The sequence below is a fragment of the Triturus cristatus genome, chromosome 2_2 (assembly GCF_964204655.1).
Source record: "Triturus cristatus chromosome 2_2, aTriCri1.1, whole genome shotgun sequence".
In the NCBI taxonomy this organism is placed as follows: Eukaryota; Metazoa; Chordata; class Amphibia; order Caudata; family Salamandridae; genus Triturus; species Triturus cristatus.
The window spans coordinates 284,717,560-284,734,228 of NC_140582.1; the positions used below are offsets into that span (position 1 = coordinate 284,717,560).

Below are 16,669 nucleotides of genomic sequence, written 5' to 3' on the forward strand. Positions count from 1 at the left end.
CGGCCATTGTCATTCTGTTTGTGGCAATCAGCCGCAGACAGAATGACAATGGGCGGGAGGGGCAGCGAGGAGGAGTGCAAGGAGCCCCATCAGGGAGTTGAGGCCTCTGGCAGGGAACACCTCTGCTCCCTGCAGGGCCCGTAATCCCGGACAAAAGGCGTCCGTAAAAGCATAAGTGGCCACAGGGGGGGCAAGGAGGAGCAGTCCAGGGGGGGGCAAGCGCCCCTCCTTGCCCCCCCCCCTGCGGACGCCCATGATAATAAGTGCCAGGGCTCTGACCTGGAGGCCACTACAATTTGCACCACCGATTGCCCCGTCATCGCTGCCAATGACGGTACCAAAACAACTGCTAACCAGCTTTCTCCTTCAAGTGAGACGGTTCAGATTATTCTGGGTCCCCAGAGCTAAAGGAATGGCTGGGGAGGCAGGAATTAGTATATTTTAATGTATTTTGTATTTATAAACAACCGATGTTCTGCTCATCTCTAAATTAGATGAGCAGCGCCACCATGTGGCAGAGTGTCATAAGTGTGTGATGACAGTTTTAAGTGCCGGTGCTGAGCACCGGAAACCAATTAAGTTATTATTATTATTATTATTTCTGAATTTGTAGAGCGCCTGGTTACACTTACCAGTGTGTCCCCGCGCTATAAGGATTACAACAGCACCTACTCAACAAGTCCAAGAGACAAAGGGCATTAGCCTTTAGGGAAGAGAAGCGTCTTCAACTCTTTCCGAAAAGTTAGTTCTGATGGTTCCGTTCGTAGTCGGGGGGGAAGGGTATTCCATCTACGGGCAGTTAGAGATCGGAAGGATCTTCCTCCCATCTTGGCCTTCTTAACTCTAGGGGCCGAGAGGAGTCCAACTCCACAGGAGCGCAACTGTCGAGCAGGAGTGTAGGGGAGGAGCAAGTTGCGCAAGAAGCCCGGGCATTTCCCCTGGACTATCCTGTGGGCAATGCATAATGCCTTGAAATCAATGCGTTCCTTAATAGGAAGCCAGTGTAATTTCTCTAAGGCTTTTTTTGCGGGAGCTCTTCTTGGTAGCCGGAGCACCAGGCGAGCGGCGGCATTTTGAATCGACTGTAGTCTACGATGGCAGCTTGCATTTGCTCCCAGATAAAGGACATTCCCATAGTCCAGCCTGGAAGTGACTAAGGCATGTACTAAGGATTTCCTAGCAAATTCCGGGAGCAAATCAAGCGTCTTTCTCAGCTTGCGGAGGATAGCAAAACAGGTGCCCGAGACACACCGGGAGTGGTAATCAAAAGTCAAGTTGGAGTCGATCCAGAAGCCTAAGTTCTTCACATGATCCCTTGGGATCGGCAGAGGTCCCAAGGCCTGAGGCCACCAGGCCGAGGTCCAAACTGAGGGGGGTCTACCGACGATGAGTACCTCAGTCTTGTCTCCATTCAGGCGGAGGCAGTTGTTGGCCATCCAGCCTGAAAGGTCTTGGAGACAGGAAGTGAACTTTCTAGCAGCCTGCTCAGCTGGCTGGGTCAGAGCAACAACCAGCTGAGTGTCATCGGCATATGTTACTACCTCAACCCCATATTGTTCAGCGATAAGCGCCACAGGTGTAACATATAAGTTGAATAGGGTGGGGCTGAGGCTAGAGCCTTGAGGAACTCCCTGCTTAAGATCAAAGACATCAGATCTGTTACCCCCTTGCTCCACATAGAAGCTGCGGTCAGTCAGGAATGATTCCAGCCATAGCCACGCTTTTCCAGTCACTCCTCCTCTCTTCAGACACTGTAGCAAAGTATGATGTGCCGCAGTGTCGAAGGCGGCACTGAGATCGAGGAGTATCAATGCTGCTACTTGCCCTTCATCCACATGTTTCCTCAGTGCCTCAGTGGAAAAAAGTAGGGCTGACTCCGTGGAGTGGTGAGCATGAAAGCCCGATTGGCTAGTGTGAAGGAGGCCGTTCGCCTCTATGTGTGCAGTAAGTTGTTGGTTGGCCAGTTTTTCGGCCAGTTTGGAAAAAAAGGGTAAGAGGGATATCGGACGTAGGTTGTTAAGCTGAGTGGCACTAACTTGAGGTTTCTTTTTGAGGGGTAATACGACTGCCAGTTTCCACCCAGGCGGAACTTTGCCTGAGTCAAAGGATAGGGAGAGTATGTGTCTAACATAGGGGGCTAAAAAATTCATAGAGCTAGCCAATATTCTGGCCGGTGCAGGATCCCTAGGGGAGCCTGATTTAATTCCTCTTGCTGTTGTTATCAGGAGTTCCTCCTCTGGAACATGGAACTGGCTAATGCAACCTTCCTTCTCTTCCCCCCCTCTAGCTTCCTCATGTGGGGGTAAACTATTAGAGCCAGTTCTGGCCTCACAGGGGAAGGTGGAATAAATGTCCAACACCTTTTTTTGAAAGAACTCAGCAATTTTATTGCAGGCTTGTACTGAGACGCCCGCCTGTTCATCCATAGAAGCTAGTGTCGAGATCTCTTTATAGATCGTGAATAGCTCCTTGGTAGAACAGTTAGCTCGATCGATTCGATCGGTATAGAACGCAGCCTTAGTTTTCCTGATTAAAACAGGGTAGTTCTTGAGACTAACTTTGTACTGCGTTCCTGCTTCTGGTAAGTAGGCCCTTCTCCAGGCTCGTTCTACCCGTTTGCAGGCAGCCTTGGCTTCTTTTAGTTCGGCATTGAACCAGGGTGCTGATCTAGTTAGTCGCTTCGGGCCATTATTAGACCAGGGAGCTGCTGTGTCCAGTGCAAGCGTAATGTGAGTATCCAAAGTTACGCAAGCCTCGTTAAGACTGGTGCCCAGCCCAGTAGGGGAACCTTCATGGATAAAATTGTCCCTGAACATATCATGAGAAAATTTAGCCCATTTCCTTTGTCGTCTCCTGCTGCCAGTGGTATGGCCCTGAATATTATGAGCCCTCACATGGAACCAAAATGGGACCAGAAAGTGATCCGTCCATATCAATGGTATGGGGGATTCCTGCTTAATGTTATCCCAATTGCAGAAAATGGGATCCAGCTGATGCCCTAGACGGTGTGTGGGGAGGGTAGAGCACAGTTCGAGCTGCATAGTATGCAGCTCTTGCCGCATTTCTTGTGCTGCTATATTATTGACATCGTCAAAGTGTAGATTGAAATCACCTAGCAGGAGGAATTTATTAAAGCGCATGGCTGAGGAGATAGTGTTAAGTACGAAACTATCAGTAAAGGCCCTGCTACCACCAGGAGGTCTATACACTAATAGGCCCTTGATAACCGTATTAGTATTAATCAAGATGGAGAAAGCTCCTGTTTCGCTATCAGCGATATTCGCGGGTTCTATGGTGCATTTAACACTTTCCCTGTAAATTATTGCAATGCCCCCCCCTCTCCCGCTGGGTCTGTCCTGCCTACAGATTCCATAACCGTGAGGAAGAGCCTCCGTTATTTCAGGATCAGAGTCCTCGTCGAGCCAGGTCTGTTAGAAACAGCAAATCCCATCTGTTATCAGTCAGGAGATCGTGGATCTCTAGCCTGTGTTTTTTTAAGGACCTGCAATTGAGCAGGGCACATCTAACCCTCCTGTTGTTGCCTAGCTGATTAGAAGAACCAGAAAGGCTCCCTGTGGCGTGTTTGCTCAGGGTAAATCCACAATGCCTGCATGTTAGATCCTGGTCATGCTTACTTAGATCAATGTCATGCTCGCATTCCTTGATGATTTTCGTACGGAGATGAGTAAGCTCCTCTGTAGTATATGTAAGAGTTGGTAGGAGACTACCAGGGGGTATGGCCCCGTGCCCCGGTCTGCCGCGGACGGGCGCAGATGGGCTTGCCTTAGGCGCGCCTTCGGCGCGCATCCGGCGCGCCCGCTGCGCTCGTCCGCTGCGCGTATGACACATGAGAGGTTATGTACCTTCCCTTCCGGCGGACGACTAGACCGCGTCCTGCCGGAAGTGAGTGCTGGGCGAATGAGGTGTTTTCTCCCGCCGCTCAAACGGCAATGCAGCCGCGGCGGAACGGGCAGGGACACCAAAGTGCAAGTACACAATCTCAGCAAGTAAGAGCGTCACAGGTTAAAATATGTACAGAGTTTAAAAGAAAAGGGCATCTAAATTCCCAGGCGCTAAGAAGTGAGGAGCGGCGCCGTCAATCCGCCGTTAACCAGCCCCGGAAAGCTTATGTACCTTCCCTTCCGGCGGACGACTAGACCGCGTCCTGCCGGAAGTGAGTGCAGAGCACCGGCTCAAATTAAGCACTGCATACATGCCAACTCACACGGTGCCTCGTGTGAAACATGATATCGATCACACCGCATGGTCTCCCGGTGAGAAGCCAATATCACACGGTGGTAGGGGAAACAAGCTGAAAACCACTGCAAATAGTGGTTCTCCAGCTCTTTATCCAGAGGCTTTGAACTGCTGACATCCATTAAGAGGTGTGAAAACACCCCAGGATATTGGCACCAGCCTCAACAAGCTTTTTTTGGGGGGGGGTTTGGAGGAGGGGGCTTGGGGGTGGGGTTCAAAAGTGTCGCTTAGATACAGCACAAGGCCCCTTCCCCTTCAAGGCCCCACCACTCCTCACACGGTGAGATTGCTCTTCAAGTTGGCAGGTATGCTACATATATGAGGAAGCATGCAACATATATGAGGAAGCATGCAACATATATGAGGAAGCATCTGCAGAGCTCCAAACTATCAGCCCTGCTCGCCACATGGCCATGTGCTTATACAGAAGGGGAACATTGGACACAAAGTAGCATAAAAATGTGTGCACTTCCACTGTGGCTAGTCAATGGGTAAAATTACACAGTGGTCTTGATCAGTAGCACCTCCTCGATCTCTGCATAGCTTGCTTATCTAATAATTAATTCATTTATTTAACAATTTATAAAGCTTGTGCAAGCTAAAGGTTAGGGCGCGTCACACCAAACAATAAATAGAAATTGGGAAAACATCCAGAAGGGGGTACAAATAACAGCGAGTAAAAGCATGAATAAATTCAGTGAGCTATGTCCATTGTCGATTCTACTGTTGCGCATGCATTGTCTGAAAAGATTAGCCTTGGGGTGTTTTCTGAAGGTGATGAGCGTGGTACTTTTTCTTCAGTCAATATAACAGATAAATGAATGTATGAATGAATGGAAATGATATGTAACAGTGTTTGATACTCTTAACAGACTTATATGAGCGAGGTAAAATCTTAACCAGGGAAAAGTAAGGTTTTTTTTTTGGTTTTGGTTTTCTTTTTAAAGTTTTTTTAATATTGACACACATCGATACATTTGCAATTCAATAGAGGATATTCAATGGCATATCTCAACAATAATCCAGGTATGTCTACACATGGCATTCTATCATACATTTGGGCAACACCTCTAGCAACCCGCCCGTGCCCCTTGGGTGTAGTGCAGTGTGGCAGGCCCCGTCTCACCCCTCTGCATCGGTTAGTCGCTATTGTCCGATACCTGCTCTGTTGGGGGAGGTTCACAGATGTCGCCTCGATAGTGATTTCACTTGCCCCAAATTTGTGTCCATTCCTTAGGGCATCCTCTGTGGATGTATGCAGATTTCTCTGTCACCATTGTGTGGTCCATGTCTCGACACCATTGCCGTGGCGTCGGGGGCTGCTCCGAACCCCAGCGCTATGCTATGTTGCGTTTGGCTAATGTCATCCCTAATGTCACCCAGTCTTGGTCTGCATGATTCAGGTCCGTGGGCTCCCAGATGTTAAGCAGGTAGCATTTTGGAGTGAGCGGGATGACTACGGTGGTGACCTGAGACATGGTGCGTACTATAGAGCTCCAGTAAGAGGCGACCCGCGGACAGTCCCAAAGTGTGTGCCAATAAGTACCCTCGGCACCGCATTGTCGGAGGCAGAGTGGAGTGTACACCCTACCTATCTTGTGCAGCAGGGTCCTTGTGTAATATATGCGGTGTAGGATTTTTTATTGGATTAATCTAAGGGTGGAGGGTATTGCCGCCTCCCTCGGGGACATCAGGGCCGTCTGCCAGTCCTCCTCATCTAGGTCGCCGACCTCCGCCTCCCATTTCCTTTTCAGGGCTACTGTTGGATCTTGTTGGTTGTTTATTATTTTTCGATAAGTCAAGGAGATGGCTTTTGTTTGGAGGTGGTAACCTGTCCTCTAATGGGGAGGATTCGGGTAGTTGTGTGTCCGGTGGAATCGCTGTCTGTAAGGCATGTAAAAGTAAGGTTTTTACTGTATGGAAAGTCAGAAGGCAAAGAGCAGCTTAGACCACTGAATGAAGGGAATGCCAGTCCTTATGTGTCGTGTAGTAAAAAGAGTGGCCTCTAAGACGAGACTTTTTATTGGTAGGCTGGCTTCAAAGCTTAGCAGTGGCTTTGGGCCTAAATAGCAGACAATGTTGAGGGGGATCAACTGAGCATTCCTTGAAGGTTTGCCACATGCAACAGTGGCAGAGTAAGAGGAGTAGGTACCAGAATGGCTGTAATGCCACCAAACTTGCTGATTGTACAAACAACAGTGATGACTACCTCCTACCCTACTCCAGAGTGGCCACCACTGGGATAAAGGTTTTCTCTGGATATCCCTTTCCTTTAAATTGTGCCTTCTTCAGAGTAGCCACCAGAGAAATAACAGGTTTATAGCGAAGCCCCTTTCCTTCATGTTGTTCCTTCACCCCCTCTAGAGGAGCTAAAACAGGGACATGGTGTTTCTCTGGATCCACCTTTCCTTTAGCTAGTGCCTTGCATCCTCCTCTAGAGCAGCCAACACGTAGATATAGGGTTTCTCTGAACACCCTTTCTGTCAGATACTGCCTTCCACCTTCTTCCTAATGGATATCAGGGTTTATCTGGATTCCCCTTTCCTTTAGCTGCACATTAAACTAATACCTATACACGCTCTGACCCAAAGTAGAGTAACCAAAGCATGCCCGTGGGCATTAGATGGAGTCACCTGAAATGCCGGAAAAACATTTGTGTAAGGATGGTTCACTTGACTCGAAAGGGTAGAAAAGATGACTGCTGACAATTGTACCAAATATTGGAAGAAAAGGGTGATCCAGGGTCGGACTGGGACAGAAAATAGGCCCATGCATCAAAATAAAAGTGCCCCCATGAGTGAATTGGGTTCCTAAAAAAGTGTCTCATATTTGCAGATTAGGGCAGTTTGGAATTTGTAAAACCACGCTGTTTAATTGTTTTGCAAAGTATGGAAGGCTGCATGTATTTGAGCTTGCTGCAGGCAATGTTTGTTTAAATATAAGGGAAAACAACAGTTAACACTGGCCCAGCAGCCCATAAAACAGACCCTAAAACAGAAAAATAAGGAACCCACACACTGACCTGTCAGATCAGCCTGTCAAGCACTGCTTGCTTGCCCTATAGGGCAGTCCGACGCTGGTACACCATGGTCTGGGCCCCTTATTTGCTTTATAAGTGTATACTGTATGCTGCTATGGTTTTATTATGACTCTCTAATTTGCACATCCGTATTTTAAAAGGCATATTGCCATCAGCCTGGAAAACGCTTACTTGAAACTACTTACCCTGGATGATGAAGAGTTGGTCTTTTGCACAGGCACTTTCTTGAGAATTACAGTTCGAGCACGTCAAATGATGTCTAATCCCTGAGCTGCTATATCACCCATTTATGAATTATGAACCCAAAGATTATTTTATACTGTATGCTGTTATGGTTTTATTATGACTCTCTAATTTGCACATTTTTAACTTGTTTGTTGCTGTGTCTTTGTGCTTTTATGGATACGACATTATCCGAATAAAGTGTCTTTGAACCTTGAACCTTGCTTTATAAGTGGGGACTCCAACCAACCAGGCCTCTCCATCTCCACTTTTGAAGTTGCTGGTGTTAGGGAACAATTCACCCACCGGCAGCCGCACCGTAGACACGCTTGTGATGGTGATTCTTCAGTGCATCCAGGCTTCAATAACAAAGGACCTCTGCAGAGCTATAAGTAGAGTTTGAAACAATGGCTTTATTTGTTAAATGTTGTATAACCCCTTAGACTTACCTATGTCACTTTTCTGAAGTGGGCTATAGCACAGATTTTGCAAAAACCTCATTACTAGTGAAAAGGAGTTGCTTCCTACTCCGACACCGAGTTGAACGGGAGGAAATCCACTGCTAGTAATCATTACACGCCATTCTCAACCCACACGAGGGAAAGATAATTCAGTAATACCGAATATAGTAATGCGTCTGGTAACCTAAGTGAATAGGCCTGCGGAGTGTGGAAAGCAAAGGACCGAGATATTGTACTCAGCCCTGCCTTGTAATGAGATTTAGGGATGCGCTGTAACGTAAATGGCGGACAGTCCAAGAACAACCAGATGAGATTTTATCATTTGCAACTGGTATTGCTTCAGTTCCGCGTGAAAAAATCTGAAGGCGCCATTTCAGATCAGAGATGTATGTACTTGGCATCCCTGTTCTCATGTATTCCGCCATCCGCCGCCAATAGAAAATGGGTAACACATAACAATGACTTCAATTTATGTAAAGCAGATATTGCTCAGGCATAATTTCCAGTATTTAAGAAAATCACTGTTGCAGGAAATTATTATTTTCCCTGCGCTTTCCAACGTACCATGGAGATTAGAGAAAGACGTCGCGCCGCAGTACATGAAAAGATCGCTGATAGGCTGCTCGCGCCAGACAGGCTCCTTGGTAGTAGAGATAAACGACGCACTTGGAGATGATTCATGAGTGACAGGTGTCACTCCATGTTTGGCTTGGAGGGGCGTATCTTCTCCTTCGGGGTCGAGCTTTTCCGCAACTGTTCTTCTATGACGTCTCGACACTGCATGGTATTTTCTGTGAGTTCCTTTCTCTTGGAAAGAGAGTGCTGATAGTACTGTGCGTTAGTGACTGTCGGTAAATTTTTAATTAGGTCATTTTTAATGCGAGCTGTCAAACTGCCTCGAAAAAAGCTAGCATTTCAAAACATCCGGTCCATTAGCAAGAAAAATCTTTGAATTTGGACATAAATGGGCCAATTAAACAGGGTTTTGTTGTACGTTGTTTCCTGAAAATTGTCACTGCATGCTTAGCGCCCTTTCCTGACAATCAGATTTCCCCAAACGGCTGAGGTTTGCAAAACTGGTTTGAGGGGTACTCCAGCAGAAAGGGCCTGTCAGCCTGATAATGTTTCCAAGTTTCTCCTTTAGTGCTTGTCTGTCAAGATCTCTGCTTTGTAATGTACACGTGTGAAGCATTCTTAAACTAGATATCCAAGTTTCAGCCCTGCTCTGGTTTCTAATGTCCTTCTCATGTGTCTGTTGACATTCCCTCGCCTCGCGACGTGGACATTAATTAGGGGTCGTCAGGGGTAGCAGCTGTCACCTCTGTGCAGGGCCGGACTGGCCGTAGCGGGCACCGGGCAATCCTCCGGTGCGCCGTAGGGTGGGGTCGGTTTGGGGCCCCTGGGGGGCGTTTTTGTTACAGGGCCGTTTTAAAATCGGCCCTGTAGCAAAATCGGCCGAAAAACGGCCCTGGCAAAGAGCTCGGCGGCACCCCCAACCCCCCGTGGGGGCCGGCCGAGCACTTTGCCAGGGCCGGTTTAGGTTCCCAGTCCGGCCCTGCCTCTGTTCTCTTGTTTGCAACCCATGGCTTCCTTCTCGTGACCCCATCAATCAAAAAATCCATCTGGTCTTTGGAATGTTTTGCAAGTTGTCAGAGTGGCATAAAGGATATGGTTGTCCATTAGCAAGTGAACTTTTAATTCTCTGCAATCAAACTAGAAACGCCGTTTTTAAGTGAGCGCAAGCAAGTTCACACTGGATAATTTATGGTGCATTTGTGTATGTACTCAGCGCTGGTGCAGTTTAGATGGCGGAGCTCTTCATTTTCCGCGATTTGCATTATTTGATATTTGTGCCTTTTACATCGTTGTCAAGACTGCAAAACTTTTAAAATAGCTAAAGAAGGGGCATATTAACAAGGGCTATATCTCTGCGTTTTTGGCTTTAAAAGCCAAAGAAGAGGAGATAAAAATATCACCCTATCAACAACAGGGTGCCAACATGCAAAATCGCATGTTAGCACCCTTTTTCACTACGGTTCCCTTTGCATCTCTAATGAGATGCAAAGTGGGCATTCCAGAGCAAAATAATAGGAGAAATGTCGCTAAGCGACATTTCTCCTATTATGAAGCTTCACGCTAACCCTGTTAGAGCCAAAAAAAGCAGCGCTAACCATGGTTAACGCTGCTTTTTTACGTCTGCTAATTTTCAGATTTAGCCATGTAATCCAATGGGAGGTGGATTACATGGCTAAGTCCACCATGGGCTATCAACAAGGATACCCCTATCTTAAAAGCTAGAAGATTAGTAGCATTTCTCAAGTAGACTGGGAGACCATTCCAGGCCTTGGCTGCACAAAAGGAGAAGCTTCTGCCACCCCACTGGGCCTTTTTTGTGGGTGGGACTACAACCAGTTTAGCTTCTGATGATCTCAGAGTTCTTGTCGGTCTATACCACTGAAACTGGCGTCTTAACCCCTTCTGTGCCACGCCCTTTCCCCCTCCTGTGCCGGGCGTTTTATTAGTGGGTGGGGTTCATGACGAGATAGTCTCGTCATGGGCACAGCGCGACCGTGCTCCATGACGAGACTATCTCGTCATGGGCACTGAAGAGGTTAAAAGATCAGGTCCCCCACCTTGCAGTGATTTAAAAACTATACACAGGGACTTAAACTGCACCCGGTTCCTGACCGGGAGCCAGTGCAATTTTTTTATCTCTTTAGAGATTGGGGAAAATTTGGGTGTACCTGTAAGAAGTCTGGCCGCGGCATTCTGAAGCAGCTGAAGTTTATACAAAAACTTTTGCTGAATATTTAAATATAAGCTATTGCAGTAGTCCAGCCTCGATAAAACCAAGGCTGTGACTACTGTTTTCCGGCATCCTAGCGGAAGAAACCGCACTACCTTCTTGACAGTTCTCAGGTCATGTACTGTTTTTGAAACTACTGCATTGAACTGGGCTCCCAGGGTCAATTTTTCATCCAACAACACTCCCAGATTCTTCACCTTGTTGGAGGGTGAAGGGAGTGATCCCAAGGAGGCTGGCCACCAATTGGGAGTCCATAAATTAGGTTAATTCCCGACAGCATCACTTTGGTTTTATCCGAATTCACTTTTAGGCAGTTTTCTGCCATCCATCTTCCTACTGCTCCCATGCAGGACTGAAAACAAATATCTATTCCCAGTTCTTGGTCGGGTAAAAGAGAGACCACGATTTGTGTGTCATCTGCATAAGATGTGATCCCAAATCCAAAGGACCTGATAACAGGGGCCAGAGATGAGACATACACATTAAAGAGTGTTGGGCTCAAAGATGACCCTTGCGGTAGTTGGCAATAAATGCTTCTCCTTTAATTATTCTTTCTGAATATTCTTTAATTATTCTTTCTGATTATTAATGGTCCCTCAAATAAACAGTAGCCCAGTGCTGCCGTTCACCAGGGTGTCACATGTAAAAGTCAGCTTTAAGTATCATTGTGCCAGCACTTGCATATCGCTTGTGAGACGCAGTTGTTAACAAAAATGGCTTGGAACCCACCCTGTTGCTTACAATTTGTTAGCTTGCATGACACTCTTATTTACAGCCTTGTAACTGGTCACTGCAGGCCTAATGTCATTTGCGTTCCTGTCTGTGGAGCTGGGACCAAGTACTGATTGATTCAACTTAATCAGTGCCCGTGCGCTGCTCACAACGTGACTGAGGTACTATTTTGTTCTTTTTAACTTCCACTGCCATGCATACAGAAGGCATGTGACTTGAAAAAACATGCCCAGCAGGACAAACAAAATTGCAAAGTTTTATTTTCTATAGTTAACTTTCTTTTATTTTGCCAATTCTTATTTTCTCACTTTGCACTCATGTTTTGTTTTGTTTTTGCTCATGGGAGCTGCTCTTAAAAGCTAACGATTATTTTGTTCTATGTTTTGCTAAGCAACATTGTTTCTTTGTTGTGTGTAATTTTCGAAATTATGCAGTGCAGTACACCCCAATCCACCCTACTCCAATTCAATCCACTCCACTCCAAGCCACTCCAATCCATCATACCTCACCCCACACCAATCCACTCAATCGAATCCACCCCACTCAATACAATCCTATCCACCCCAGACCAATCCAGTCCACCCCACTCACCCCAATCCACCACACTCCAATCCTGCCAACCAACCCCACTCCATTTTGCCCAACTCGAATCAAGCAGTCCAAAGCAATCTGCCCCACACCAATCCAAAACTATGTGCCCCACTCTAATCCAAATCAATCTGCCCGACTCCAATCCAAAACAACCTGCCTACATTCCAATCTGTCACACTCCAAAACAGTCTGTCCCACTCCAATCTAAAACAATCAACCCCACTCCAATCCAAAACAATCTGGCCCACTCCAATCTGCCCCACTCCAATCCAAAACAATTTCCCCCACTTAAATCACAATAATCTGACCCACTCCAGTCCAAACAATCTGCTCCACTCCAAACAATCTGTCACACTCAAATCCACCCCATTCCATCCCACTTCACCCCTCCAATCCCTCCCACCACACACCAACCCAATCCAGCACAATCCAATCTACCCCATTCCAATCCAATCCACCTCACCCCACTCCAAGTTAGTTGGGAGATCATAGTAGTAAGATGAGGTTTGGGATGAATAAAAGGAGAGATATTTTGGAGATTATAATCGATTGAGGTTTGGAATGAGTCGGAGAGTGGAGGTAGAGGATATATTGAGAGAGGTATAGGGTGAGGCATGGTAGTGCATTGCAGAAAGTCAAAGTTTTTTTTCTTTTGTTCTACCATCGGAGTAAAGTAATCCATATATAGATAAATACCTACATACAAAGGGTATACATGTAAAAGGAAGATGGTATCTTGAGATTGAACGCTGTATTGTATAAACTCAGTCTTTCAACTGTTGCTGTACTTGAAGCAAATTTATTTGTGTATTTTTATAACTCAATTTTTAAATTATTTATATATATATATTTATATATAAATATATATGTATGTATATATATATATATATATATATATATATATATATATAAATACATATAATCAAATTATAAATGTTTATATACATAGGTGTTTGATACATGAACATTTGTGTTTGAGTATGTTGGTTATGTAGGAAAGCGCCAACTCTTGAGTAGTCTTCTGAAGATAAGATACTTATCCATGGATCTTATGTTTGGGGGAATGAATTCCATAGTTTGGCTGCTTGAACAGAGAAGGATGTACCACCTATGGCCTTTTTTTTGTATGGTGGGGTTTTGAGGCGAGTGATATAGGTATTGAGGACCTTTGCAGATTTATAAAAGCATAACATCCTCCACTTGTAGAGGGTGAGTGTGCAAAACTGAGTCTTGAGGAAACTGAAGAGTGATTCAGGTTTCCACAAATATGGCGTAAAGATGAAAAGCAAAGGGAACTAAACTGTGCCATTGAAGGTTTTACTTGAAATGTGGCAAGTTAGAGGAATAAAGCCATGACATTTTTGTTTTGAGCTGGGGACCAGGGGAATTTCTTATGAATTTGGACATGGTTGGAAAGCGAGGGGTTAATTGTGAGAGTTGAGGAGGTCACCAAAGCTCTAATGAAGGAAGCAAAAAAGGGAATGCAGGGGAATGCCCAACACAAAAAATTCTACAACAAGACAGCCATACTATGACCTCTACTCACTATAATCACCCTTTTCAGCGCTGAAAGTATGAAGGTTGCAGACAACAAACACAAATTTAGCTAGCTTGATGACAACCTGCTCTGTTCCAAGAGTAAACCTCAATTGGAGGATTTGGTGAAAACCTCAAATCACTATACGCAGGAACCAAAATGCCTCCTAAGGGATTTTTATAGAGGGTGATAGAAAAACTACTCGTCTTTTGAACTTGGCAAAGTGTCTATAAACCTCAGGATAAGGTAATAACAAAGAGGAAGCACCAGAAAATGAAGAATATAATGTTCTGGGAAACTAGATCACCTGTGTGTTCTTGGTAAGCCCACAATATGTCTTTCCTTATAGACTCGACTTAAACATGATTTACAAGTCAGTGAACTTTCAGGTAGTTAAGCAAATGGGAGGAAACCAACATGCAAGAATGAGAGAAGCTTAGAGGACAATGAGCTGGGAATCTTAAGCACAGTATTTGGCTACCAATATCTTGCTGTCACGCTGAATAAAGTACACAGGACATTAAAATATAAGGTGGAAGATAACTCGACCCCTAAATCTTTCTACCCTTGTCGTTTGCTATATGGACAGATTTAGGAGGCCCTTAAACTACTAAATTGGAGGTGGTTTAACCTATAGTGACTTGGTTTGTGGGTGCAAAAACTCTCTTGAATGTTATGGACAAATTAGATGGATATAGCAAATCATAAAAATAGTGCCAGGTTAGACTTTTTTTTAAAGTGCAGGGGGTACAGATTGCATTCACTTATCCAATGGGCATTTTTCTGCTTGTCTTCTGACATTTAACCTCCTACACTTTACGGAAACAAACAGAACATGAGGGAAGGAATAGAGAAGTTGGATTTGGGTGAAAACTCCTCCAGTGTTACATATACAAATAAAAACGCCAGGGGGACTGACCAAAAATGCTAAGCATATATAAAACTTTGAACCAAGAAAGGAGAATATTAGATGCGGAGGGAAAACTAGGCCTAAGCGCAAGGCTTCGTAAGGTCACCAGGTTCTACACAAGGTATTTATTTGTTCAGGCTCAGTGGACCTTGTAGAGTTGTTCTGTTGTGATCCGCATTGAGCTGAATGCTGAAAGCACTGCAAACAACAAATTCCAATCAAAGAAGAGCGTGGAGTTTTGACCAATCACATCACTCCTTTATGGATGATTCTAAGTATCACTGAAATGTTGCTGTTGAATTTCCATGCCCATTGTCAAACCCTTTTGAAAGAATATGTGTGGGAGAATGTGGCCTTCATGTGACTATTAGCTACAGTTCTTCCTTTCTCATAGTGCTTTTAAAGGCAGGTGGTTAACAGCATGGTTTTCGGCCTCTGAGGCCCGTCTCCCTTTGTAGTATAAAGTATCTCAGGTTCAAGTTGGGGTTGACTTCTGTTTTTTTATTTACTTATTGTCAAAACTCCTTCTGGGAGTGCTGTGGTAATAGGGACCGGAAGTAAATGCCACATAACCACAAGTGCAAAATGTAGGATTAACTACCCTCTCCAATAGTATGTAAGCAAGACCATTTAATATGTGAACATTTCACAATCTCCAAAGAAAATGCGAGTCCTTACGCTCACGTTTCTGCTTCAAAAACATGTGGCTTTGTTCCGCTCTTTTTGAAGATCATTTTTGGCATATAGAGAGCTTTTCTGATCCAAGCAGGCGTATGAGGCACAGTGGGGATCCTTTCACTGAGGTCTAAACCTAGCAGAGTTAGCTATTAAAATACTGCTTGGGTTGAGAGAAGCTTACCCTTGCAGAATGTTACTTTGCTGGGTGCAATGCTACAGCACCACGTACCCAGTTTCACATAAGCATCAAACTGCATGAGTCTTCGAGGGGTGCATTAAAGGGCCTCTACAGCTCCCACAGGGCAGAGGCTCCCCACACTTCACTTCATGAGGCCCACCATTCAGCCTAACATGTAAGAATCTTTGTAAGATATGGGAGTCAGCAGGGGAGCACACTCATTTTGTGTTACTCCACTGGAATCTTATCCTGATGTTCCACCACCCACCAAGGAGGTTAGCATCCTCTTCTTTCTATCATCTGACCCAGGGCGAGAGACACGTGTGCCTGGTCCTTCTGCCCCACTGCTGCAGCAAGGAAGAGAAACCTGCCTACTCTTTTCCCCGCTATTCATTGAGCCTGAGAAAAGAAGCTGTCTTATTGCCCTACCGTGTCTACGGCAACAAGAAAGCTGTATCTGGCCGCTTCTCCTACTGGCCACTGGATGGGAGAAAGTAGCCAGCCTGTGCTTTTTAGGCCATACAATCCTCCCATCCTGCTGCACTCCATTCCTATAGGAAAGGAAAAGGAAACAGTTTGAAACAAAAAGTCTCCAGCTTTTGAGACTTCCTACCTTCAAGGCACCAAAATTTGCAGAGGAATAAACATGCACTTCTTGCTTCATACTCTGGAATTGGATTGAAGAACCACACTTAATTTACTTGTCCTTCCCTTTGGGGCTAGATGAGGAACCAGTCTGGGCCTTCTGCGTACCATATTTCAGGCAAGAGAAGTCACTAAACTGTATATCTTGTTCTCCCGTGAGCCACGTAGGAAGGACAGAGTCATCCACTTTAGCTTATTCCATTACGTACAGTGGCCCCCACCTTGATATAGTGCATGATGAATTATATCTAGGCTTAAAAATGCCAGTAGGCTATATACATCTCTTGATATGGAGCTTGACTCGCCAACTGGACCACCAACAGAAGAAAGTGCCCCATTCGCAGTGATGGTTCTGAGGGCCGCTGAGGTACTAGCAATTGTTCACCACTGCGCCCCAAAATATTTTCTGCCTGAAATTCTGCAACCAGAGTCCACTTCATAGCAGCCATTGTTGCCCTTTAATGAAACTCTTACTCATGCCTTTCTATGACTACATGATCCAAACCATGTTCACGGCCACCAGTCAGTTGACCTTTGACTCGCCGACATGGACCAACACCCATTGAGCTGGACTTTTTAACTAAACACCCTACAAGGGGGATGTGATTGTTA

General features: G+C 45.4%; 1 protein-coding gene across 3 annotated transcripts in view; it reads left to right on the forward strand.

The window, feature by feature from the left end:
• Positions 1-16,669, forward strand: part of LINGO2 (leucine rich repeat and Ig domain containing 2) — a 3,888,832-nt gene that overhangs the window by 3,568,937 nt on the left and 303,226 nt on the right. The window contains exon 1 of one of the 3 annotated variants that reach the window (XM_085641325.1): positions 8,697-8,773. The exons of the other annotated variants lie outside the window; for them this stretch is intronic. The gene's annotated coding sequence lies outside the window, so the exon portion shown is untranslated. Of the gene's footprint in view, positions 1-8,696; positions 8,774-16,669 lie in introns of those variants that run through there. 3 annotated transcript variants of the gene reach the window in all.